The 13,358-nt window shown below is 49.9% G+C and overlaps 8 non-coding genes and 1 pseudogene across 8 annotated transcripts; all 9 read left to right on the top strand.

The window, feature by feature from the left end:
* Positions 1-193: 193 nt before the first annotated feature.
* Positions 194-357, top strand: LOC137067270 (U1 spliceosomal RNA). Its single transcript, XR_010903076.1, has one exon. It is a non-coding gene; the product is annotated as a U1 spliceosomal RNA (small nuclear RNA).
* A 1,033-nt stretch (positions 358-1,390) lies between these two features.
* LOC137066752 (U2 spliceosomal RNA) lies at positions 1,391-1,581 on the top strand. The gene has a single exon (XR_010902643.1). It is a non-coding gene; the product is annotated as a U2 spliceosomal RNA (small nuclear RNA).
* A 468-nt stretch (positions 1,582-2,049) lies between these two features.
* LOC137067271 (U1 spliceosomal RNA) lies at positions 2,050-2,213 on the top strand. The gene has a single exon (XR_010903077.1). It is a non-coding gene; the product is annotated as a U1 spliceosomal RNA (small nuclear RNA).
* Positions 2,214-8,727: 6,514 nt separating this feature from the next.
* Positions 8,728-8,902, top strand: LOC137066902 (U2 spliceosomal RNA; annotated as a pseudogene).
* Positions 8,903-9,370: 468 nt separating this feature from the next.
* Positions 9,371-9,534, top strand: LOC137067272 (U1 spliceosomal RNA). The gene has a single exon (XR_010903078.1). It is a non-coding gene; the product is annotated as a U1 spliceosomal RNA (small nuclear RNA).
* A 1,033-nt stretch (positions 9,535-10,567) lies between these two features.
* LOC137066753 (U2 spliceosomal RNA) lies at positions 10,568-10,758 on the top strand. Its single transcript, XR_010902644.1, has one exon. It is a non-coding gene; the product is annotated as a U2 spliceosomal RNA (small nuclear RNA).
* A 468-nt stretch (positions 10,759-11,226) lies between these two features.
* Positions 11,227-11,390, top strand: LOC137067274 (U1 spliceosomal RNA). The gene has a single exon (XR_010903080.1). It is a non-coding gene; the product is annotated as a U1 spliceosomal RNA (small nuclear RNA).
* Positions 11,391-12,423: 1,033 nt separating this feature from the next.
* Positions 12,424-12,614, top strand: LOC137066754 (U2 spliceosomal RNA). Its single transcript, XR_010902645.1, has one exon. It is a non-coding gene; the product is annotated as a U2 spliceosomal RNA (small nuclear RNA).
* A 468-nt stretch (positions 12,615-13,082) lies between these two features.
* LOC137067275 (U1 spliceosomal RNA) lies at positions 13,083-13,246 on the top strand. Its single transcript, XR_010903081.1, has one exon. It is a non-coding gene; the product is annotated as a U1 spliceosomal RNA (small nuclear RNA).
* Positions 13,247-13,358: the final 112 nt, after the last annotated feature.

Below are 13,358 nucleotides of genomic sequence, written 5' to 3' on the forward strand. Positions count from 1 at the left end.
GATGAGTCGAATCAGGGGTTTGTGTTGGATGGATTAGGGACACCTGATTCAAATCAAGGTCAGGCACGCACGCACGCAGCAGTCAAGCAATGGAAGGTGCCCCGTCCTTCCTTTTCTTGGGGGAGGGGAAGGTCACCGTGTTTGAGGATGGCGAAGGGGGATAGGGCGCCTCTGCCTGGAGGCCAGGCAACTCATACTTACCTGGCAGGGGAGACACCATGATCAGGAAGGTGGTTCACCCAGGGCGAGGCTCGGCCATTGCACTCCGGTTGTGCTGACCCCTGCGAATTCCCCAAATGTGGGAATCTCGACTGCATAATTTATGGTAGTGGGGGACTGCGTTCGCGCTCTCCCCTGTACACACTGGTTAAAAGCAGATAGCGTGGAGGGAAAAAGCGTGCGGTTCTTGACGCTTGTGGCGCCGCCCACTGCCCCAAAGGGTGAAGTTGCACCAGTTTTGTTATGTTTCTGTCTCTTTCTGCTGTGTCAGCCAGTGACCCGGAGAGTTCAGAGAACTGAACTGCGTCTGTTTTCATCGAGGTTGTCGAAACCTGCGACCGGTTTGCCGAATGTGGTTTTTCCCACAAACTTTGATATTCAACGGACGAGTTGATTGACAGCAGTGGTCCCAAAGGCAAAGTTGTTCGGATGGAGGTTTTCTGTCGTATGGTACGACTGTCTCGTGCGCGTGCTGTGAAAAAGCACGCGACATACGTTCGCCTATAGCCGCTCTCATGTTGTTGCTTTTTCATTTTAAAGCGCCACTAGGTGGCCATTCACCGCGTCCTTTCTCGCCTGACCCCAGACTGAGCCCGTGCACGGGTGTACCGGCTTGGGTGAAATTGTCTCGTTCCGTCCAAGAGCTATAGCCGTTCTAGCAGACCCCGCCTCGCCCAGCCCGTAGGTTTCGGCCTGCCGCCGCCAAGCTGAATCGAAATTCCCACTTTTTTTCCGATCTGGACGGACAGTCAGACTCCAGAGAATCTTTCTGCACTGGTTTGGGCCAGATCGGGCAAAAGACCTAGGACTAGTGTGCAAAAGTAGGTTTTTCACAAAATCCCAAATACCCGAAAATTTCGCCAGCGCAACCTTCAAATCCGAGGCATGCGTCTCGCTCGGCTCGAGCCAAGGATTCCGATGATATAAGACACTTGGTTCTGCGGCGTGCGGTTTGGGAGCTACGAGCCATTTCGTACTTTCGGTGGCTGTAGCGCCACCGCCGGGCCCATCGGGGGGCCAGCCTTGGTGATGTTGTAGAGCGAGTGGCTAGTGCCATCCCTCAAAGTTTCAGGTCTCTACGACGTACGGCCTTTGCCAACCCTCCCCCCCCTCACCGCTTCCCAGATGGGCGTCGCCTTTGCCGGCTCCCCTGCCGCTGCGTCATTGTGTCATCGCTTCTCGGCCTTTTGGCTAAGATCAAGTGTAGTATCTGTTCTTATCAGTTTAATATCTGATACGTCCCCTATCCGGGGACTGCATATTAAATTGATTTTTGGCACATGGAGCCGGAACCGGGGCTTGCTCCGTCCACTCCACGCATCGACCTGGTATTGCAGTGCCTCCAGGAACGGTGTGCTTCCCCTTTTTGGGGCCTGCGAATTGTTGTGACTAATAGAAGAACCAACAACACCACTGGACTTTTGTCAGAGAATACAGAAATACGCAGGAAGCGCATACAGAATGACGATGAGGTGACCGTTGACGATGACCGTGCCACAGAGAAAGCAGCAAGCTGCGGTCATATGAGCATAGGGAAAAAAGAAGAACAAAAGCGTCGGTTGCCGGCCGGCTGACTCATCACCGTCACAGCACGTTTTTTGATGTCCCTCTTATTTGAGAGTCTTTACCAACGAGCTGATGAGTCGAATCGGGGGTTTGTGTTGGATGGATTAGGGACACCTGATTCAAATCAAGGTCAGGCACGCACGCACGCAGCAGTCAAGCAATGGAAGGTGCCCCGTCCTTCCTTTTCTTGGGGGAGGGGAAGGTCACCATGTTTGAGGATGGCGAAGGGGGATAGGGCGCCTCTGCCTGGAGGCCAGGCAACTCATACTTACCTGGCAGGGGAGACACCATGATCAGGAAGGTGGTTCACCCAGGGCGAGGCTCGGCCATTGCACTCCGGTTGTGCTGACCCCTGCGAATTCCCCAAATGTGGGAATCTCGACTGCATAATTTATGGTAGTGGGGGACTGCGTTCGCGCTCTCCCCTGTACACACTGGTTAAAAGCAGATAGCGTGGAGGGAAAAAGCGTGCGGTTCTTGACGCTTGTGGCGCCGCCCACTGCCCCAAAGGGTGAAGTTGCACCAGTTTTGTTATGTTTCTGTCTCTTTCTGCTGTGTCAGCCAGTGACCCGGAGAGTTCAGAGAACTGAACTGCGTCTGTTTTCATCGAGGTTGTCGAAACCTGCGACCGGTTTGCCGAATGTGGTTTTTCCCACAAACTTTGATATTCAACGGACGAGTTGATTGACAGCAGTGGTCCCAAAGGCAAAGTTGTTCGGATGGAGGTTTTCTGTCGTATGGTACGACTGTCTCGTGCGCGTGCTGTGAAAAAGCACGCGACATACGTTCGCCTATAGCCGCTCTCATGTTGTTGCTTTTTCATTTTAAAGCGCCACTAGGTGGCCATTCACCGCGTCCTTTCTCGCCTGACCCCAGACTGAGCCCGTGCACGGGTGTACCGGCTTGGGTGAAATTGTCTCGTTCCGTCCAAGAGCTATAGCCGTTCTAGCAGACCCCGCCTCGCCCAGCCCGTAGGTTTCGGCCTGCCGCCGCCAAGCTGAATCGAAATTCCCACTTTTTTTCCGATCTGGACGGACAGTCAGACTCCAGAGAATCTTTCTGCACTGGTTTGGGCCAGATCGGGCAAAAGACCTAGGACTAGTGTGCAAAAGTAGGTTTTTCACAAAATCCCAAATACCCGAAAATTTCGCCAGCGCAACCTTCGAATCCGAGGCATGCGTCTCGCTCGGCTCGAGCCAAGGATTCCGATGATATAAGACACTTGGTTCTGCGGCGTGCGGTTTGGGAGCTACGAGCCATTTCGTACTTTCGGTGGCTGTAGCGCCACCGCCGGGCCCATCGGGGGGCCAGCCTTGGTGATGTTGTAGAGCGAGTGGCTAGTACCATCCCTCAAAGTTTCAGGTCTCTACGACGTACGGCCTTTGCCAACCCTCCCCCCCCTCACCGCTTCCCAGATGGGCGTCGCCTTTGCCGGCTCCCCTGCCGCTGCGTCATTGTGTCATCGCTTCTCGGCCTTTTGGCTAAGATCAAGTATCTGGTCGAACGGTTGAGACTGCGATCGCCTCTCTGAGGTTTCCTGGCTCGAGATCCTTTTGTGTCCCGAGCCGCACAACTTCTGAGAGGTAGAGTGATCCTGCTTTTTTACGGTTCAACAAGTTTTAAGGTAAGACTTTTATTATTTTATCTATTTATTGTATTTATTGTTATTTTACCGTTTTTAGGCTGTTGGTGCCTCCACCATGTCGGCTGCTCGTGCTGGCATGCGGAGGCACCACAGCGTACGCTTTTTATTTAGAGAGGTGGATGGTAAGCTCCTGGGGTTGTCTCGTCTAGACTTCTCCAGGAAGCTGATCCAGAAAACCCTCAATTTTAGACCTGAGGATTTAAACTGTTTGATGACTCTGCCCCTGAACAAAGGTTTTGATTTGAGTTTTAAAACTGCTTCCCTGCTGAATGACTTTTGGCAAAGGTTTGACTCTGTTAAGGCCCAGTTCTCCATGTTCACTGTGGAAAAACTTTCAGATAACACACTTAAAACTGTGATTGTCAGAATGTTTAACGAAACAGTGACAGGGGATGATATTTGTGTCTGGTTGGGTAGATTTTGCACTGTTAGAAGCCAGCCTATCAAAGTGCTAGATGAGGACGGCATTTGGAACTGCTCCTGGCGGATTCCCATTAAACAATGGGAAGAAGCTGGGGGCTACCAAGGCCTGAAACATCTGCCTTCCATGATTGTGCTGGGAGAAAACAGAGGCTACATACACTACCAAGGGATGCCTAAGTTGTGTAGGAAATGCGGAAGAGTTGGGCATCTAGCCGATGCATGCCAAGAGTTAGTGTGTGGGAAGTGTAAAGAAATTGGGCACATTTTTGATGATTGTACCAATGGCAGGCGGTGCAACCTATGTGGAGAATCAAACCATCTCTACAGAGATTGCCCAAAAAGTTTTGCCAACAAACTCAAAGGCAACAAAATGGCCGCCCCACAACCAGAACAATCAAAAGAACAAAGAGAGGAGGTGGTCCCTGAGGTTTTGGCGGGAATTTCAATTTCCCAGCCAGCCTCAGGGAGTGGTCAGGAACAAGGAAGTGGGGCGGCCACAGGGGCGGAGTCATGTTCTCCAACAGAACCTGACAAAGAAATGGAAGAAGAGGAAAGGGAGGAAACAATAGAACATGTGAAAGAAATGGAAGAAGAGGAAAGAGAGGAAACAACAGTTTCCTCCCTAGAAACGGTTTCAGACCTAGCGGTGGAATCCAGTGGGAGTGAAATTAACTTTTCACTCCCAAATGCTCAGGTGCAAAAAAGACCTGCGGGATCTCCTCTATCTGATATAGAGGAGAAGAAAGCTAGGGCAGCACATAGTCCAGATAGTTCCGTTTTGGAAGATCTGGAACATATATGGCCCCTAGAATCCCCAAATGAGGTATCTTTTTTGCACATAAAGCTAAGAACATCATCACCAAAGGAGATGCAAGAGGATTCCTCTGTAGCTCCTGAGGTGGTGAGCACTTGCTTTCCCGACCCTAGTCCTCAGGGGAGAAAGGAAAAGCAGGTGAAACAAGATATAACATAATACGTTTTTAATGGTTTTATTGTAGTCTTTTTATCATTGTCTTAAATGTCTCATACCTTTTTAATAACACTGCTCATGGCCCTCACCATTTCAACCATAAATGTGAGAAGCGTGAGAGCCACCATACGAGCACAGAGCATTTTATCCTTTTTAAATACTTGCAAATCAGATTTGTTTTTATTACAGGAGTGTGCTCTACCCTTTTTAAACAGGTATAAAAAAATGGAGGAGCTATGGCCCCCTGGTCCCTCCATATGGAGCGGCTCAAACCTTAACAAGAACGACGGTGTTGCCATTTTAATTAAAAACCCAAATATCTTGGTGAAGGGCAGCACGGTGGTGAGGGAAGGGCGAGCGCTTTTAGCAAATCTAAATTTTTTAGGTAGAGATTTTAATGTTCTTAATGTGTATGGTTTTACGGAAAAAAATGATAGGTATGAGCTTTTAGAAGACTTGCAGCCCCACATGTTAGGAAGAGTTCCGGTAGTGGTGGCAGGGGATTTTAATTGTGTGTTATCAAAAAAAGATAGAAAGAGGGTTGGAGAAGATTTTAAAATTGATAAGACATCGGTTTTATTACAGGGTTTAGTTAGAGATTTTAATTTAGTCGACTGTTTTAAAAACATGCATCAAAGAGAGGAGGGCTACACTTGGTTCAGTAGTGATGGCGCCAAAGCCTCTCGAATCGACTATATTTTTACAAGAGACTGCCCGCCAACCGATGCTACATTGACTCCCCTCTTCTTTTCTGACCACCTAATGCTATCCTGCACCCTTTCACTACCCACGGGTGTGACGGTAGGGGGAGGGCTGTGGAAGCTGAACTGCTCCCTCTTAGAAGATGAGGACGTAGTAAAGGAATATAGGGAGCAGTTCAGCCAATGGCAGACCCTCCGAGACTTTTATGAGACACATGCACATTGGTGGGAGATGGTAAAAGACCGGACGAGACAGTTTTTTAGGAAAGTAGGTAAAGAAAAGAAAGATAAGGAAAGGAGACACATGATGGGGCTGCAAAAAAGACTACAGAGATATTTTACCCTTTTTAACAATGGTTTTGATTTTAATGATGAAATACAAGAGGTTAAAAAAGAAATGTCAGTTTTATCCAGTCTTCAGAGCAAAGGGGTCATTTTAAGAAGTAAAGAAAGAGAAATAGAAGAAGGTGAAAAATGTACTAGGTACTTTTTTAAAAAGATAATGACACAAAGAAGGAATATAGTCAATGTAAAAGTAGAAGGGGGGGAAGCAAAAACGACAAGGGAAATTTTAAAAGGGGTTGAGGATTTTTACAGAGAATTATATAGTACAAAATATGTAAACAGTGATACTGTAAAGGAAGTTTTAGAATTCATAGTCAGTAAAGTCAACAGTGAAAATGAGCTTTTAACCCAAGATTTTACCATTTTAGAAATGCACAAATCCCTCAAAAGTTTTAAAAGGGGGAAGTCCCCAGGAGTAGATGGACTCCCCCTGGAATTTTATCTAACCTTTTGGGATATTTTAGCTCATGAACTATTGACTGTTTTTAAAGACTTTGAGACGGTTGACAAACTTCCAGACAGTTTTAGAACAGGGATAGTTTCTTTACTTTACAAAACAGGAGACCGGACTGACTTAAAAAACTGGAGACCAATCACTCTTTTAAATTTTGATTGTAAACTTTTTAGTAAGATTTTAGCCACACGTATGTCGACAGTTTTAGAGGACGTAATCCACCCGGATCAAGCTTGTGCTGTGCCCGGAAGAAGGATAACAGACAGCCTGGTTCTGATTAGAGATGCCATCTGTTTTGCGAGAGACAGAAACATCCGGCTAGTAGTCCTAAATTTAGATTTTGAGAAAGCGTTTGACCGAGTCTCGCACCAGTACCTGTTTCAGGTACTGCAAAAAATGGGTTTTCCGAAGAGGTTCATAGCTTGGGTGGGACTGCTGTACGAGGGCTTAGTCAGCAAAATCCTTGTAAATGGTCATCTCTCTAAAGCGGTAAATATTCGCAGCGGTGTCCGTCAGGGGTGTCCTTTATCCCCCCTTTTGTATGTGGCTTGTATTGAGCCACTGGCACAGATCTTGAGAAGGGATACATGGATAAAAGGAATAGACATTCCAGGGACCAGTGGACTGACAGCGACATGTGTGCTCTACATGGACGACGTAACTCTTTTAGCCACGGACGTTTTATCAATACAAAGAGCTATGGACTTGACGGACTGGTACGGTCGGGCCTCGGGCGCAAAACTCAACAGAAGCAAGTCCGAGGCCCTGCTCTTTGGACCGTGGGACGACAGAGACACAGGCGGACTTAATGTAGATTTTAAGGAGACAGATTTTAAGATTTTAGGAGTTAAATTTGACAAGGAAGGGGGTGGACGGGAAAACTGGACTGACTTATTAGGGAAAGTTAGGAAAAGACTGGGGTTTTGGGGACTACGACAGATGACTTTGGAGGGCAAAGTTTTAATTTTTAAAGCCATCATTTTACCTCTAATGTCACTTGTTTGTTCTGTTTTTATCCCACCTAGGAAATTCCTAAAGAAATTAGAAAGGGCGGTGTTTTATTTCCTGTGGGGGTCCAAGTGGGAGAGGTTGAAGAGGGACGTGGTCAAGAGGAGACCAGAAAATGGTGGAAAAGGGCTCCCAGACCCCCACCTGTTTTTAGGCAGCCGCTTCACCGCCCTACATTTAAGATATGCCACGACCCCATCCAAAGAAAATAAGACGGCAGCCATGGCACGGTTTTGGATGGGGTCTTACCTAAGAGCACTGAAGATTTTACCAATTGATTTGAGAAGTCCAGTATCTTTTAATCTACCCACAGAGTACAGTTTTATAAAAAAGTTTTTAAAGAAACATTTTTTAGAACAACAAGACGTCACCATTTTAACCAACCACAAATCTCTTGTCTCCTTTGTGCAGGACCGGGAACCGGTGAGTCCAATTCCAAACCTCACTCTAAGTGAGGCAAAATTGGTCTGGAAGAATGCTGCTCACCCCGCTCTCCAGAATCGACACAAGGACTTGTCATGGATGGTGGCTCATGAGATCCTCCCGGTCAGGGCGGTTATGCACTCCAGAGGCATGGCCAAAAATCCCATCTGCCCGCGGTCCGGGTGCAAATCCCCGGAGACCGTCTACCATCTGCTCTGGGAGTGCGGTGCTGCGCGGGACCTGTGGGCCAGGGCCGGCCCCCTGTTTTTCCCGTGCCTGCCAGCGGGTGGGGCCCAGGTGGATTACAAGCTCGCCATCCTAGGGGTGGGTCAGGGCCTAAAAGCCCAAACATCGCATGAATTTGCATCGCTCTGGCTCACCCTTAACGTAATCAAGGATGCCATCTGGGTCACCAGAAACCTGCTGGTGGGGAAACGCGTGACGGTCCCCCTCCACGCATGCGAGCAAAGAATAAGATCAACGCTGCAGGGTGGGCCGCACGTCGTCATTCGGACGGGGGGGCCGAGGCCACACAAAGAAGGTCCCGGCCACCACCGACCTTGACCGCCCGTAGATGCACCCTCACCACTCTGGCTACGGGAACAGCGGGCCAGCGGGCCGGAGGAGAGGGGATCTCCGCTGAGCCCCGGAAATGGCAGGCCAAGTGTTCTTCCTGGAGAGTGGGGGGGAATGCAAACTTGATAAGGACTCACCCCCAGTCTTGCACAATGGATTTTATCATTTTTATTTTTATTTATTTACTGTTTTTTACATGCAAACACCACACCCCCTTTTAAGAAGCTCAACACACACATGGACTATTAAACAAGACTTGCACAATGGTTTTAGTTTTATTATTTTAAACACTGAATTCTTCATTTTAAACCATGTGTATTAAATGTTCTGCTTGTTTTAAATGTGTGTTGAAAGGAAAGTGTGTTTTGTGAAATATGATTGTAAATGGTGACAATAAAAACCTTTCAAAAGAAAAAAAATCTGTTCTTATCAGTTTAATATCTGATACGTCCCCTATCCGGGGACTGCATATTAAATTGATTTTTGGCACATGGAGCCGGAACCGGGGCTTGCTCCGTCCACTCCACGCATCGACCTGGTATTGCAGTGCCTCCAGGAACGGTGTGCTTCCCCTTTTCGGGGACTGCGAATTGTTGTGACTAATAGAAGAACCAACAACACCACTGGACTTTTGTCAGAGAATACAGAAATACGCAGGAAGCGCATACAGAATGACGATGAGGTGACCGTTGACGATGACCGTGCCACAGAGAAAGCAGCAAGCTGCGGTCATATGAGCATAGGGAAAAAAGAAGAACAAAAGCGTCGGTTGCCGGCCGGCTGACTCATCACCGTCACAGCACGTTTTTTGATGTCCCTCTTATTTGAGAGTCTTTACCAACGAGCTGATGAGTCGAATCAGGGGTTTGTGTTGGATGGATTAGGGACACCTGATTCAAATCAAGGTCAGGCACGCACGCACGCAGCAGTCAAGCAATGGAAGGTGCCCCGTCCTTCCTTTTCTTGGGGGAGGGGAAGGTCACCGTGTTTGAGGATGGCGAAGGGGGATAGGGCGCCTCTGCCTGGAGGCCAGGCAACTCATACTTACCTGGCAGGGGAGACACCATGATCAGGAAGGTGGTTCACCCAGGGCGAGGCTCGGCCATTGCACTCCGGTTGTGCTGACCCCTGCGAATTCCCCAAATGTGGGAATCTCGACTGCATAATTTATGGTAGTGGGGGACTGCGTTCGCGCTCTCCCCTGTACACACTGGTTAAAAGCAGATAGCGTGGAGGGAAAAAGCGTGCGGTTCTTGACGCTTGTGGCGCCGCCCACTGCCCCAAAGGGTGAAGTTGCACCAGTTTTGTTATGTTTCTGTCTCTTTCTGCTGTGTCAGCCAGTGACCCGGAGAGTTCAGAGAACTGAACTGCGTCTGTTTTCATCGAGGTTGTCGAAACCTGCGACCGGTTTGCCGAATGTGGTTTTTCCCACAAACTTTGATATTCAACGGACGAGTTGATTGACAGCAGTGGTCCCAAAGGCAAAGTTGTTCGGATGGAGGTTTTCTGTCGTATGGTACGACTGTCTCGTGCGCGTGCTGTGAAAAAGCACGCGACATACGTTCGCCTATAGCCGCTCTCATGTTGTTGCTTTTTCATTTTAAAGCGCCACTAGGTGGCCATTCACCGCGTCCTTTCTCGCCTGACCCCAGACTGAGCCCGTGCACGGGTGTACCGGCTTGGGTGAAATTGTCTCGTTCCGTCCAAGAGCTATAGCCGTTCTAGCAGACCCCGCCTCGCCCAGCCCGTAGGTTTCGGCCTGCCGCCGCCAAGCTGAATCGAAATTCCCACTTTTTTTCCGATCTGGACGGACAGTCAGACTCCAGAGAATCTTTCTGCACTGGTTTGGGCCAGATCGGGCAAAAGACCTAGGACTAGTGTGCAAAAGTAGGTTTTTCACAAAATCCCAAATACCCGAAAATTTCGCCAGCGCAACCTTCGAATCCGAGGCATGCGTCTCGCTCGGCTCGAGCCAAGGATTCCGATGATATAAGACACTTGGTTCTGCGGCGTGCGGTTTGGGAGCTACGAGCCATTTCGTACTTTCGGTGGCTGTAGCGCCACCGCCGGGCCCATCGGGGGGCCAGCCTTGGTGATGTTGTAGAGCGAGTGGCTAGTACCATCCCTCAAAGTTTCAGGTCTCTACGACGTACGGCCTTTGCCAACCCTCCCCCCCCTCACCGCTTCCCAGATGGGCGTCGCCTTTGCCGGCTCCCCTGCCGCTGCGTCATTGTGTCATCGCTTCTCGGCCTTTTGGCTAAGATCAAGTGTAGTATCTGTTCTTATCAGTTTAATATCTGATACGTCCCCTATCCGGGGACTGCATATTAAATTGATTTTTGGCACATGGAGCCGGAACCGGGGCTTGCTCCGTCCACTCCACGCATCGACCTGGTATTGCAGTGCCTCCAGGAACGGTGTGCTTCCCCTTTTCGGGGACTGCGAATTGTTGTGACTAATAGAAGAACCAACAACACCACTGGACTTTTGTCAGAGAATACAGAAATACGCAGGAAGCGCATACAGAATGACGATGAGGTGACCGTTGACGATGACCGTGCCACAGAGAAAGCAGCAAGCTGCGGTCATATGAGCATAGGGAAAAAAGAAGAACAAAAGCGTCGGTTGCCGGCCGGCTGACTCATCACCGTCACAGCACGTTTTTTGATGTCCCTCTTATTTGAGAGTCTTTACCAACGAGCTGATGAGTCGAATCAGGGGTTTGTGTTGGATGGATTAGGGACACCTGATTCAAATCAAGGTCAGGCACGCACGCACGCAGCAGTCAAGCAATGGAAGGTGCCCCGTCCTTCCTTTTCTTGGGGGAGGGGAAGGTCACCGTGTTTGAGGATGGCGAAGGGGGATAGGGCGCCTCTGCCTGGAGGCCAGGCAACTCATACTTACCTGGCAGGGGAGACACCATGATCAGGAAGGTGGTTCACCCAGGGCGAGGCTCGGCCATTGCACTCCGGTTGTGCTGACCCCTGCGAATTCCCCAAATGTGGGAATCTCGACTGCATAATTTATGGTAGTGGGGGACTGCGTTCGCGCTCTCCCCTGTACACACTGGTTAAAAGCAGATAGCGTGGAGGGAAAAAGCGTGCGGTTCTTGACGCTTGTGGCGCCGCCCACTGCCCCAAAGGGTGAAGTTGCACCAGTTTTGTTATGTTTCTGTCTCTTTCTGCTGTGTCAGCCAGTGACCCGGAGAGTTCAGAGAACTGAACTGCGTCTGTTTTCATCGAGGTTGTCGAAACCTGCGACCGGTTTGCCGAATGTGGTTTTTCCCACAAACTTTGATATTCAACGGACGAGTTGATTGACAGCAGTGGTCCCAAAGGCAAAGTTGTTCGGATGGAGGTTTTCTGTCGTATGGTACGACTGTCTCGTGCGCGTGCTGTGAAAAAGCACGCGACATACGTTCGCCTATAGCCGCTCTCATGTTGTTGCTTTTTCATTTTAAAGCGCCACTAGGTGGCCATTCACCGCGTCCTTTCTCGCCTGACCCCAGACTGAGCCCGTGCACGGGTGTACCGGCTTGGGTGAAATTGTCTCGTTCCGTCCAAGAGCTATAGCCGTTCTAGCAGACCCCGCCTCGCCCAGCCCGTAGGTTTCGGCCTGCCGCCGCCAAGCTGAATCGAAATTCCCACTTTTTTTCCGATCTGGACGGACAGTCAGACTCCAGAGAATCTTTCTGCACTGGTTTGGGCCAGATCGGGCAAAAGACCTAGGACTAGTGTGCAAAAGTAGGTTTTTCACAAAATCCCAAATACCCGAAAATTTCGCCAGCGCAACCTTCAAATCCGAGGCATGCGTCTCGCTCGGCTCGAGCCAAGGATTCCGATGATATAAGACACTTGGTTCTGCGGCGTGCGGTTTGGGAGCTACGAGCCATTTCGTACTTTCGGTGGCTGTAGCGCCACCGCCGGGCCCATCGGGGGGCCAGCCTTGGTGATGTTGTAGAGCGAGTGGCTAGTGCCATCCCTCAAAGTTTCAGGTCTCTACGACGTACGGCCTTTGCCAACCCTCCCCCCCCTCACCGCTTCCCAGATGGGCGTCGCCTTTGCCGGCTCCCCTGCCGCTGCGTCATTGTGTCATCGCTTCTCGGCCTTTTGGCTAAGATCAAGTGTAGTATCTGTTCTTATCAGTTTAATATCTGATACGTCCCCTATCCGGGGACTGCATATTAAATTGATTTTTGGCACATGGAGCCGGAACCGGGGCTTGCTCCGTCCACTCCACGCATCGACCTGGTATTGCAGTGCCTCCAGGAACGGTGTGCTTCCCCTTTTTGGGGCCTGCGAATTGTTGTGACTAATAGAAGAACCAACAACACCACTGGACTTTTGTCAGAGAATACAGAAATACGCAGGAAGCGCATACAGAATGACGATGAGGTGACCGTTGACGATGACCGTGCCACAGAGAAAGCAGCAAGCTGCGGTCATATGAGCATAGGGAAAAAAGAAGAACAAAAGCGTCGGTTGCCGGCCGGCTGACTCATCACCGTCACAGCACGTTTTTTGATGTCCCTCTTATTTGAGAGTCTTTACCAACGAGCTGATGAGTCGAATCGGGGGTTTGTGTTGGATGGATTAGGGACACCTGATTCAAATCAAGGTCAGGCACGCACGCACGCAGCAGTCAAGCAATGGAAGGTGCCCCGTCCTTCCTTTTCTTGGGGGAGGGGAAGGTCACCATGTTTGAGGATGGCGAAGGGGGATAGGGCGCCTCTGCCTGGAGGCCAGGCAACTCATACTTACCTGGCAGGGGAGACACCATGATCAGGAAGGTGGTTCACCCAGGGCGAGGCTCGGCCATTGCACTCCGGTTGTGCTGACCCCTGCGAATTCCCCAAATGTGGGAATCTCGACTGCATAATTTATGGTAGTGGGGGACTGCGTTCGCGCTCTCCCCTGTACACACTGGTTAAAAGCAGATAGCGTGGAGGGAAAAAGCGTGCGGTTCTTGACGCTTGTGGCGCCGCCCACTGCCCCAAAGGGTGAAGTTGCACCAGTTTTGTTATGTTTC

Source organism: Pseudorasbora parva, unplaced genomic scaffold (genome assembly GCF_024679245.1).
Source record: "Pseudorasbora parva isolate DD20220531a unplaced genomic scaffold, ASM2467924v1 scaffold_33, whole genome shotgun sequence".
Classification (NCBI taxonomy): Eukaryota; Metazoa; Chordata; class Actinopteri; order Cypriniformes; family Gobionidae; genus Pseudorasbora; species Pseudorasbora parva.